This window comes from Oryctolagus cuniculus, chromosome 2 (genome assembly GCF_051225735.1).
Source record: "Oryctolagus cuniculus isolate XC-2025 breed Fujian yellow rabbit chromosome 2, ASM5122573v1, whole genome shotgun sequence".
In the NCBI taxonomy this organism is placed as follows: Eukaryota; Metazoa; Chordata; class Mammalia; order Lagomorpha; family Leporidae; genus Oryctolagus; species Oryctolagus cuniculus.
The window spans coordinates 160,369,161-160,381,757 of record NC_142868.1 but is presented as its reverse complement, the minus strand read 5'-3'; the positions used below and the strand labels follow the sequence as shown (position 1 = coordinate 160,381,757).

Below are 12,597 nucleotides of genomic sequence, written 5' to 3'. Positions count from 1 at the left end.
CTAAGGTTTATTTATTTATTGGAAAAGCAGAGCGCTGCAGCGGCAGAGAGAGAGAGAGAGAGAGAGAGAGAGAGGTCTTCCATCTGCTGGTTCACTCCCTAGATGGCCGCAATAGCTGGAGCTGCACCAATCCAAAGCCAGGAGCCAGGAGCTTCCTCTGGGTCTTGCACATGGATGCAGGGGCCAAAGCACTTGGGTCATCTTCCACTGCTTTCCCAGGCCATAGCAGAGAGCTGGATCAGAAGTGGAGTAGCCGGGACTCGAACCGGCGCCCATGAGATGCAGGTGCTGCAGGCGCTGCAGGCAGAGGCTTTACCCTCTACGCCACAGCACCAGCCCCTGCCTTCATTCTTAAGTCACTACCCTTAGATTTAGTGCCCTCTTTGGCCCTACATCTCCAGTGAGTGAAACTTGGGTTACGGCCTGGACCTGGACCACCAAGGAGGCAGTAGGGAGTAGATGGCCTTTTTTGCTTCTCAGGTGGGAGCCAGCCAGCTCACCCCGTAAAGAGCTACCTAGGGGGAGTCCTTCCAGATGTCCGCAGAGAGGAGGGAGTAGTCACAGCCAGCTGGGTGTGCCGGCCTGCAGCACAATGAACTGGGTTTTCCTGAAACAGAGAAGGGGAGCCAAGACAAGTCCTGATCAAGGCTCGTTTATTGAACAAATCCAGTAGTATTTAAACATGACCAGTTGTTTACAAGAAGGAGCACAAAAGATTTACATATCAAAAAGGCTCTTAAGGTTACAATAAAACACTTAGGTGATAAATGCAGGTTTCAGGTGTGACTGATTATCTAAATTATCTCTTGTGAGAGGTTTAGGTTCTTTCTGCCTCTTCCCGGAATCTCCCTAGCCCAATTGTCTGTGCCAGGAAGTCTCCATTCATATGTTTAAGTGTACACAAAGGGAGCGACTACCTGTGGCTGCCCACAGCTGGGCACTTGGGCTACTGTAAGCACATCCTGGGGTCTGTGTGTGGGGATCCCTGGGCAGATCGGTCCTGACGCTGCAGCTTGTAGCCCTGGGGTGGGGGCTGGGACGTTCGTGGTGCTGAGCCTGGCCCAGCCCTAGCCATTGTGGCCCTCTGGGGAGTGAGCCAGCAGATGGAACATCTCTGTCTCTCTGCCTTTCAAATAAAATGGGAATAAATAAATTAGAGAATTAGGAGAAGGAGCACAGGGAGAACTGGCAGACCAGGAGGCGAAGTTCACCTGCATGGGAAGGGTCAGGGCCCCAGGATAGCTGAGGGACTCACATGCAGCTCAGGGCCTGGCTGCACATAGCAGGTCCCCCGTAAGAGGTGCCGGCAGTGGGGCTGCTGGCAGTGGTGGAGCAAGAAGGACCCCAGGGGTCACAACTTCTGCCTGCGTTGCAGATAAGGAAACCAAGATGCAGAGAGGAGGCAGGGGAGGATTAGACGGGGGCCAGCAGGCTTGACAGGCTGACACAGGTGATGGTAACATGGGCCCTAGAACTCTAGTGGGAATGGGGGCTGCCTGGGGTCCCAGGACAATGCCCTCTGCTCTGGTAGCTCTGGGCCTTTCTAATGAGGACCCAGGCAGGGGGCAGTGCTGGGGCGGGGGCTGCGGCTGCTGCCCAGGCTACCAGTCCTGGGGGCTGCCCTTTGGGGAGGCAGGCTTTGGAGCAGTGGTTTGCATCCCTGGCAGCATGTTGGAATCCCCTGGGGAGCTTTTACAAAACACTGATGCTTGGGAGCAGAGATTCTAATTTACATGGAGGAGCTTAGAGGGTCAGAGTTTTAAAAGTTCCCAAGTGAGTCTCTGCAGCTGAGTTGAGAAGGGCTGCAGGGGAGGCTGGAAAATCAGTGGCCTTCCGTGAGGAGGGGTTTCTGGGGCACCTGCAGGTACTACCTCCCTGCACTCTGCTCCCGGGCCAGCCTCTCAGTGCACAGCTCCAGCCAGGAGTAAGCATCCGGGCCGGTGCTGTGGCATAGTGGGTAAAGCCACTGCCTGCGGTGCTGGCATCCCATATGGGCGCCGGTTCAAGTCCTGGCTGCTCCAGCTCTCTGCTGTGGCCTGGGAAAGCAGTGGGAGATGGCCCTAGTCCTTAGGCCCCTGCACCTGTGTGGGAGACCCAGAGGAAGCTCCTGGCTCCTGGCTTCGGATTGGCGCAGCTCTGGCCTTTGCGGCCATAAGGATAGTGAAACAGCAGATGGAAGACTTCTCTCTCTCTCTCTCTCTGCCTTTCAAATTAAAAAACAGAAAAAGATTGCAAATTATGTCTTTTGAAGGGTTTTCTCCTTGGCTTATAACTCCTGATTGTCAGGTTTTTTCTCCAAAATTGTGTTTAAAAACCCCAGTCCCACCAGCACCTTCAGGTTTTGCCTCTCTGGAAGCCCCCTCCAGGCCACTCTGGCTGGAGGCCTCTGATTCTAATAAATCCTGCTTTTGAATGCCTTGTCCGCTTGGAAATTCTTCTTCCGTGTAAGTTAAAGAACCAGAGTAATATTTTCTCCACTGCCATTTCACCCGTAACCGCCCCTTCATCTCTCAGCAGCTCTGCAGTGCAGAGTCCTCTGTGCCCTGCTCAGGGGCTGACAGAAGCACAGTGCACAGGGACGGAGCACCCGCTCTGCCACTCTCCCTCCGCAGACAGACTCTTCAAGCTCTATTAGGGGAACAATTAAAGGGCGGAGACAAACCCCCATTAGATCAGGTATTGTCCTGTCTTGCCTGCTCAGAATAAAATAAAAAAGCCAGCAGAAGCTGGGACAAGCCTTTCTCTTCTCATGGTAAAATTAGGAACTAGGGTGGGATCAGCACTTTTGTCTTGCTAAAGGAAGCTTCCGTGGAGAAGCCAGGATCATTTTTTCTTTTTGTTTATTTTATTTGAAAGGCAGAGTTACAGAGAGGGGGAGGGGCAGAGAAAGATCTTCTACCTTTCTACCTGCTAGTTCACTCACCAGAATGGCTGCAACTGGTCTGGAGCCAGGAGGCAGGAGGCAGGAGCTGTCCCTGGAGGCCCAGCACAAATACCCTCCTCGGAAAACCTCTGCTAACACCCTGGCCGTCCTGGGTGGACCTGTGTCCGCACCTGTGGCTCCTGCTAGGCCTTGCTCCTGACTCATCTCCCTAGACGGGGGTGGGGGGTGCAGCCCAGCAGCCCACAGCCAGAAAATCTAGCTTGTGAGGTGTGGAGAGCCTGGCCACGAGGGGATGTGTCCCCCCTCCTGCACCGGGAGACCCCAGGTGACTCTCACCCTTGACTTTGCATCTGAGGAGCACCTTTCTCGCCCCTCATCACCTACCCTGGCCGCTGGACTGACGGCCTGGCTCCTGCAGGATAAGGTCAGGTATTTTTCAGACTGTCAGCAATTCTTTTTCTTTCTTTCTTTCTTTTTAGCTCAATTTGAATCAGGTACTTTCTGCGTCTAATTCGTTGCAGCCAAAAGCCAGTATTTATGGCTTCTCTGGGATTGAACCCGAGGCCGACTGCTGCACTCTGTGTTAGGAAACTGGAGCAGTTTTAGCCAGGTGGCCGCATGGCCCAGCTACCTGAGCCGGGCTCCACCCCCATCCTAATGGGATTCTCTGCTCCTGCTTCCCTGCCCGCCCTCAGGCAAAGTTTTAAAAGGGCCTGTTCCTGAACACGTGCTCTCTTGGCTCTTCTCTCCTGCTCTCTTGGTTTTTCTCTCTTGGCTTCTCTCTGCTCTCTTGACTCCTCTCCTCCTCTCGTCTCACTTCTCTATCCTCTCTGTCTCTCTTTCTTATAGGCTCCTTCTCTCTTTTTTCCTTCTTCGCCCCTTCACTCCGGTCTGTTGGGTGTTCCCCAATAAATCCTTTCCCTTACTCCAGTGTTCGGTGTGTTTTGTGACGGCTAACATTAATCTATAGCAGTCTGCCCCACCTCTCCTGCCCCTTCTGCCACCCCCTCTGCCCAGGGGCAGCGCAGGGCTGACTGGCCACACCCAGGGATGGGCAGTGGCTCCAACCCCAGTGGAATTGCCAAGGACTCCTTTGCCTCCCCGCCATTCCTAGGGGCACCTGCTATCAGTGGCTAGGGAATTGGGTCAGAGACCCAGAGGGGTAGGGAGCCCTGAGATAGGCTTTCTGGGCAAGGACAAGGCCTTGGTAGTGCCAGTGCCAGTGCACTGGCTGGGTTACTGGAGATGGCTGGATTGGGGGTCCTTGTCTTGGTGCAAGAAGAGAATTTCCAACATGAGACAGGGAGTAGCAGCAGCTGGGGTGTCTAGTGAAGAGAATGCACCTACAGGTGAAGAACTGAGCACTCGTCTGCATCCAGACCCACCCACCGTTTCCCCTCCCCCCTCTTTCTTCTGGGGTATTGCTGGGCAAAGGGCTTTGGGGTGTGGAATTTGTGAAAGCCCTCCCAGGATTTTATCAGCATAGTGTTATTGGACAGGATCCACAAGGTTATCAGACTTGGCAAGACTTTTGATGAGCCAATGCCAGAAGCTTCTCAGACATTGTTCCCCTTTTTGTTCTGCAACCTCCTACATACAAGCTAAAGGCTGCATGCGCCCTGAGGCTGAGGTGCTTCCTGGAGCACTGGGTGGGGCTGTCCTCTCCCCGGGGTGTGACTTCTGTGACTTTGTGGCTTAGGGCCTGCAAACTCATCGGTGCCTCCTGGCCCTGCACAAGCATTGACCTGGAGGCCACATGTGTACTCTGTGACCTGATGAAGTCAGGGACGCACTTTGCCCCCAGTCATCTAAGTCGAGTCAGGGGCCAGCCTTCTGGTGTAGAGGGTTAATCCCACGTGGACTCCCCTGTGAGTCCCGGCTGCTCCACTTCCCACCAGCTTCCTGCTAATGGCCTGGGACAGCAGCAGAGGATGGCCCAAGTGCTTGGGCCTCTGTCACTCAAAGGGGAGACCCAGAAGAAGCTCCTGGCTCCTGGTTTTGGTCTGGCCCAGACCCAGCTGTTGTAGCTATTTGGGGTAGTGAACAGCTCTTTCTCTCTCTCTCTCTCTGTCTTTCCCCCTTTCTCCTATAAATCTGCCTTTCAAAAAAATAAAGAAAAAAAAGATTGAGTCAAGGCAGAAGGCTCATGTGATTTTTACAGGGCTGTAGATTCGAGATGAGAGGAAGTGCTTGGTGGGAACCCTAAGGGCCCAAGGGTGGGGGCAGAGTCTGGTGATACAGACGGATCCCCTGTCCTGCATTTTATTATTTTTTAAAAGATTTATTTATTTATTTGAAAGTCAGAGTTACACAGAGAAAGGAGAGGCAGAGAGAGAGAGAGAGGTCTTCCATCTGCTGGTTTACTCCCCAGTTGGCTGCAACGGCCGGAGCTGGACTGATCTGAAGCCAGGAGCCAGGAGCTTTTTCCGGGTCTCCCACGTGGATGCAGGGGCCCAAGGAATTGGGCCATCTTCCACTGCTTTCCCAGGCCACAGCAGAGAGCTGGATTGGAAGTGGAGCAGCTGGGTCTCTAACTGGCGCCCATATGGGTTGTCAGCACTTCAGGCCAGGGCGTTAACCCGCTGTGCCACAGCGCTGGTCCCCCATGTCCTGCATTTTAAAAAATTCCCCTAAGGTTGGTGCTGTGAACCACCCAACTGTTCACACTGGCCTGTTATAGGGAAATGGCAATGAAGAAAGGGGATGTCGGTTCTTGTTTCAGGTAGAAGAATTTCCACGCAGGATGGCGAGCAAAGCGAAGATTTATTTAAGTGAGAAACCTCCTGCCACAGAGCTCAGGACGGGGCTCCAAGAGACAGGACCTGAGATTTTGTCAAAGTGTGGTCTTTTTTAAAGATTTTGTTTATTTGAGAGGAAGGGAGAGACAGAGACGTCTTCCATCCACTGGTTCACTCCCCAAGTGGCTACAATGGCTGGAGCTGGCCTGGTCCGAAGCCAGGAGCCAGGAGTTTCTTCTGGGTCTTCCACATGGTACAGGGCCCAAACACCTGCTGCTGCTTTTCAAGGCCATAGCAGAGAGCTAGATCAGAAGAGAAACAACGGGGACTCAAACTGGTGCCCAAATGGGATGATAGCTCCACAGGTAGAGGATTAGCCTACGGTGCTATGGCCCCAAGGTGGTCTTTAAAGCACAGAACAGGGACCAATGCTGTGGTATAGTGGGTAAAGCTGGTGCCTGCAGTGCCGGCATCCCATATGGATGCCAGTTTGAATCCTGGCTGCTCCACTTCTGATCCAGTTCTCTTCTTTGGCCTGGGAAAGCAGTGGAAGATGGCCCAAGTCCTTGGGCCCCTGCACCCACGTGGGAGAACCGGAAGAAGCTCCTGGCTCTTGGCTTCAGATTGGGTCAGTTCCGGCCATTGCGTCCATTTGGACAGTGAACCAGCGGATGGAAGACCTCTCTCTCTCTGCCGATCTGTGTGACTCTGACTTTCAAATAAATAAATAAATCTTTAAAAAAAAAGTGCTGCTAAAAAAAATAAATAAATAAAGCACAGAACAGCTGCTAACAATCAACCAGAGGGCGGGACATAGTCCATTGGAGGGCCGGAATTGTCATCCTTTCTAGCCTGCTCAGGATAAAACCAGAAACTCCCAGGGATGAGATGGTTACTTTGTTTTGCTAAAGGCAGCTTCTGGATAGAAGCAAGCCTGTTGTCTGCTCTTAAAGGGACTTCCCCTTTTCTCATCCCATCAGGGACCCAGCCTAGCCACCTGTTAGTTCCTCTACTTCCTCACAGAATCACTGTGAAAGGAGCCCCTTTGATCTCGAGATCTGATTTGCTGATGCAGTGGCCTGAATAGAGGCCCCCCAAGAATATGTCCACATGGGATCACTGAGTGTGACCAGATTTAGAAGAAAGGTCTTTGCAGGTGTGATCTCATCTGGAGAAGAGAGCATCCTGGATTGTCTGGGTGAGCCCTAAGTCCAATAATAAGGGTTCTTTTAAGAGAGAACCAAATGGGGCTGGCATTGTGGCTTAGTGGGTAAAGCCATTGCCTGTGATGCCAGCATCCCATGTGGATGTCAGTTCTAGTCCTGGCTGTTCCACTTCTGATCCAGCTCCTTGCTAATGCATCTAGGAAAGCAGTGGAAGATGGCCCAGATACTTGGGCCCCCACACCCACGTGGGAGACCCAGAGGAAGCTCCTGGCTCCTAGTTTTGGTCTGGCCCAGCCCCAGTCGTTGAGGCCATTTGCAAAGTGAACCAGTTGATAGAAAATCCGTCTATCTGTAACTATGCCTTTCAAATAAATAAAATTAATCATTTTTTTCTTTTTCTTTTTTTTTTTTAAAGAAAAGAAGAAGGAAATTTGGGACAGAGAGAGAACGGGAAAAAGCCACATGAGTCAGGGTGGTAGATGTTGGAGTTATGCAGCCATCAGCCAAGGATGCCTGGAGCCACTGGAACATGAAGCAGCAAGCAAGTGCTTCCCTGGAGGCTTTAGGGGAGCACAGCCCCGCTGGTACCTCCATCCCAGAATTCTTGCTTTTAGACCCACGAGACAACATTTCTGTTGCTGTAAGCCACCAAATTCGTTGTACTTTGTTGCCACAGCTCTGGGAAACTAATGCAGACGATCTGGTCCACTGGGAAAGGTTTCCTGGCCCACAGCCTCCATGGGCCTCATGGACACACTTCCAGAACCCCTCTCCCCCAGCGATCCAGGGCCTGGACTCTGGAGTCCTGGGGGCTCGGGATCCCCACCTCTCAGCAGATTCTCCTCCCTGAGTCACCTCCTTGAGTCAGGTCTGGAAGGCTGGTGCAGGATCCAGGCCGGCCAGGTCCCTGGCTGGAGCCATGCAGACAGTGCTGCTGACAGGGGTGGGGTGGGGGGGCAGCATCTCGCACTGAGGGCCCTTTGTGACTCTCAGGGCATTGCTGACTTCCCACTGGCTGTGGGGAAGTCAAAGGCTTTGCAAGGCTGTCCACGTAGGAAACAAGAGCATGCTGCCCGCTATGGTTTGGGTGTTTGGCCCCCAGTAGTTCGTATACTGCTGCCAGCTTGGTCCCCAGAGTGGTGGTGCTGAGGTGGTCAGTCCTGTGAGAGACAAGGCAAGGCAGGTATTGTGGCACAGTGGGTTAAGCTGCCACTAAGGGTGTCCGCATCCCATATCAGAGTGCCTGTTCAAGTCCCAGCTACTCCAGTCCACCTTCTGGCTGATGCACCTGGGATGATGACCCGTGTGGAAGACCTGGTTGGAGTTCCTGGCTTTTAGCTTTAGTCTGGCCCAGCCCTGGCTTTTGCAAGTATTTGGGGGAGTGAACCAGCTGGTAGAAGATGGATCTCAGTCTCTCTGTCTCTCCCTCTCTCTCTCTGTCACAGTGCCTTTCAAATAAATCAACCTTTTTATTTTTTATTTCTAAAGGCATATTTCTTATTTATTAAAGATTTTATTTATTTACTTGCGAGGTAGAGATACAGACAGAGAGAAAGTTTTCCCCTTCGCTCATTCACTCCCCAAATGGCTGCAACGTCCAGAGCTGGGTCGATCTGAAGCCAGGAGCCAGAAGATTCTTCCAGGTCTCCCATGCAGGTGCAGGGGCCCAAGGACTTGGGCCATCCTCACTGCTTTCCCAGGCCATAGCAGAGAGCTGGCTCAGAAGAGGAGCAGCTGGGACATGAACCTGCATCCATATGGGATGCTGGCACCGCAGGCAGAGGATTAACCTGAGCCACAGCACCGGTCCCTCAACCTTTTTTTAAAAACCAGTAGTCATCCTGAAGATGATTAGGTCGTTCGAGGGGTCACTGCCCTTCTAAGGGATTAATGTGGTACCTCAGAGTCCCTGGCTGGTTCTCCCAGAGTGCCTTATTATACAGGGAGGCCAACTCTTGGGCTTGGCTCCTTCTGCATGTGGCCAGTTCCCCACTTGTTTCTCTGCCAGGTTGTGATGGAGCCAGGGACCCTCACCAGGATGCCAGCACCATGCTGTTTGGATCTTTCAACCACCAGAATCATGGTCAAATAAGCCTCTTTACTCTATAAATACACAGTCTCAGGTATTTTGTTATAGTATCAGAGATGGGCTAAGATACCAGCCCAAAACATGACTACAGGAGACCAGAATATGCTGCCTCAAGATGTCTCTTTGGCATGAGGGCTGTTTTAAGAAATAGCAGCTACAAGAGAAGCTCTGAAAACGGAGCAGAAAGCTATCCGTTGTAAGGGAAATTGACGTCTATAAAGTAAGTCTCCTTTTGCAAGGGCGTCTCCCCCTGAAAGTTGACTGGAAGTCACTGCACCTGCACAGCAGTGGGGCAGGCACTGGGTTGCATGTGCCCTGGCTTGCCCAGCTCTCCTGGGCCTCTCCCCATGGCCGGTCTTCTCCACACCCTTCATTCTTGGTTCCCATGGACGATGGTATTTAAGTCTGAGAGATTTACCCACATCCACGGCTGTCTCCCCATACAAATGAGTAGATGTGTTATTACATTTCTATTTGTTCTTCTTGCATTCATTTGCCGTTTGTTCCAGTGCCTGTCCCAACAGACCACCGTGAATGGTGGAGAGGAAACTCCTGGTTTGCATTCTGGTGATGGAGGTGGACTCTGGGCCTGCAGCTGGGAACCTGCAGGAACCAGCAGAAGCTGACAAAGGGTAAGATTCTTAGTAAAGCTGCCTCTCCGGAACCTCTGTACTGCCCAGCTGCAAAAGGAATTTTCCAGAACCCCCAAATGGGTCGACTTGCCCAGTATACAGCAAGCCAGCAGGGTGGAGCAAGAAAGTTGGTATTTATCTGCAAAGTGCAGAGCCGGGCAGCTGTGGCTTCATTCCCAGGCTCCTCCAAGCGTAGGGTAAATGTTCCTGTAGACTGAAGGGAGGCTGAGAGGCGCATGCTTGGCTCATGTGCAAGTCCCCGGTTGGCCTGCCGGGCTCTTGGCCTCCTCTAGTTGGTCAGCAATGCCATGGTCTTTGGGAATTTGGTGATGGAAAAGTAGGCTTCAGTCACTCGGCTGGGAGTTGCTTCTCACTCAGGGCCTGGGGTTCCTGGAACCACCCTCAAGATGAGAGCAAGCAGCAAGATGTTGTGTACAGAGGACACAAATGACCTCATGAATCTTGTGATCAAGGCCACGGTAGGGCAGCTGCAGTGAGTTAATTTTAGTAAGAGGTTGATTTGCAGAGAAGCTTTGAGACTGTGGGAGACTCGGCCGCAGAGAATCTAGCGGCTACATCAAAGGCACCGTCTAAAGGCTCAGTTTTAGGAAGACAAAAATTTCTCCGTGTGCCTTTCCAAATTCCAGATTAGCAAAAGAACAACATATAGAAGAATGAAGTTTCTGGAATTGTGATTCTGGTTAAATCTGGTTTGGGGAGATATCCACTGGGATTGATTCTTACCCCCTGTGTGTCCTGGGGACTTGGCTTGGCTTTTGTCAGGTTGTGAGGTTCTGATTTGGGATAGGCAGGCAGCTGGCTAGGTCTGCTGAACTGGAAGTCACAAGCCCCCCTGAGTAATTGTATCCTTCTACTCATCAGTCAAAAATGCCCTCTTTCCCAGGATACATCTGGGCCCTAAGGGAAACGCTATGAAAATATGGATATTGAGCTCCACCTGGAACAATGTGGAGGTGCCAGGTAACTCCCAGATGGCTTCACACCTGCAGGCACCACTCCCGACCTCAAAAAGAGACAAAAAAATGGGAGGGGCTGTCGCTCCCCCATTCTCAGAGGAACGGCACTGGACCCTGCGCTGTTCTTTCTGCCCGGCTCTTCCCGGGTTTGCTGCCAGTCCCTCACTTGCGGAGGAACGACGGGTTAGCTGCCGGCCCCTCCCCCCCGCCACTTTCCCCGCTTCCGCGGAGGAGCGGCACACCGCCGGCCGGCTCTCTTGGGGGCTCTTTTAGGGGCTGCTCAGATGTTCCTCAGATGTTCCTGGTGCATGTTGTCTCTCTCCTCCTTTATAGTCCTCTTCCACCAATCCCAACTCTGCTACTCACATGCCGAGCACGCTGCTCTCCTCCAATCAGGAGCAGGATCAGCTCCTGCAGCTTATCAAACTGATGAGGCAGCTGCGTAGAGGTTGTTTGCTCCCTCAGCGCCATATTGTGGGAGAGCAGATGCATAGAATAAGTCTTAATTCCAGTAACTTAGTCTAGTCTCAGTTGCTCCCCACAAGGGGCTTTCTCTCCCTTTCTTCCCTCAGATCAAGGCTGGAGGGACTGCCAGGTGCTCTCTCTGTGTCTACCCACCCCCTCCTTGCCCCAATCCCTTCTGTTGGGCAAATCTGACCCACTCCCCACTCATGACATGTATTTCTCTGTGTTGGGCAACCCATGCTTGTGTGTGTGTGTGTGTGTGTTCACTTTCTCACTTTTTAAATAAATTTTACCACTTTGGGCTCCTTGTATGTGCCAGCAATTAGCATGTTTGTCCGTGCATGACGAGAGCCTGGAGAAAAAAAATGAATACCTGCATGCTCACATCAGTTCCTGGGCCCCTGTACAGGTGGCCAACCATCAGGCCGGGAGTCCCTGACACTATTGCTGCTCGGAGATGTAGATTGAACCCCGTTTCCAGCTAGCATCCCCACCAAGCACTGCCAGCTCTCAGGGGAGTTGTCTTTCTTTTGGCTGTCATCAGAGGGGACTCTGGATCTTGGAAGGGCTGTATCTTTGTACCCATTGGGGAGCTACCTCTGGTATCTATGGTAGAGCTCCATTTTTGCTACATTTATGTAAATGATCAGGCCAAATGATTCTGGACTGATTTTTCAAACTAGTCTTATTGTGTGTGACCATCTTTCATAGAAATAGGGGTGACTGTAGAAAGGAAAATTGCTTGTTTTCTAAAGATTTATGTATTTCTTTATTTGAAAGGCAGAAAGAGAGAGTGAGAGTAAGAGTGAGAGCGAGAATGAGAGAGAGAGATTGTCCATCAGCTGGTTCATTACACAAATGTCTACCACAGCTGGGGCCGGGCCAAGCCAAAGCCAGGAGCCTGGAACTCCACTCAGGTCTCCCACGTGGGTACAGGGGCCCCAGCACTTGCGCCATCACCTGCACCCTTCCCAGGAGCATTAGCCGGATGCGGGAGCAGATGCGAGGAACCAGAACTCCGATGTGGGATGCAGACATCGCAAGCAGCAGCCTCACCTGCTGTGCCACAACATCCACCCCAAGGTCATGTTTCAAGAGAAAACCACAGTGCATGGTTGTTAGATTCTAGCCCCATTCCTGGTCTTTGAGGTTGTGCTACCTACCTGCAAGCTAGATTGGATCCTTCCCTTTCCTCCATTATCTGGTGAGGACTTCCAGACTAACCGTTCCAATTTTGTCCCACCCTTCTGACTTAGATTCACTAAAAATAAAAACTGCCCTTTCCCCAAAGCCTGCGAGCTAAAGCTGGGCGGTTTGCTCTGAACAGCAGAGAAGCCACTGCCGCAGCTGCTGAGCGGCCGAGCCTTTGCGCCTGTTGCTGTGTGGGCTGCTGAGGGAGCTCCCCGCGACCCTCCCGCAATGCCAGATGAGCCCAGCAGATCCTCAAGCCACACAATGCTTCAAGCCCAACATCTAAGCATCTTCCCGCCTCCAGACTCAGAAAGTGGGTTCATGGTCGCTCCAATTGCCAAATCACCAACCTTGGATTTTCTTTGGCTTCCATAGAAATGCCTCTTTGTGAGGATGGGAGGCCCCCCTGGAGCCGATGGTCTACACACACATAATTCCAGCTTGCATGAGCCAGC

At 52.2% G+C, this 12,597-nt stretch overlaps 1 long non-coding RNA gene across 1 annotated transcript; it reads left to right on the top strand.

Moving 5' to 3' along the window:
• The first annotated feature begins 3,125 nt into the window (after nt 1-3,125).
• Nucleotides 3,126-10,735, top strand: LOC149128106 (uncharacterized). The gene is made up of 3 exons (XR_016230385.1): nt 3,126-3,308; nt 7,204-7,428; nt 9,387-10,735. It is a non-coding gene; the product is annotated as an uncharacterized LOC149128106 (long non-coding RNA).
• The last annotated feature ends 1,862 nt before the right edge of the window (nt 10,736-12,597 follow it).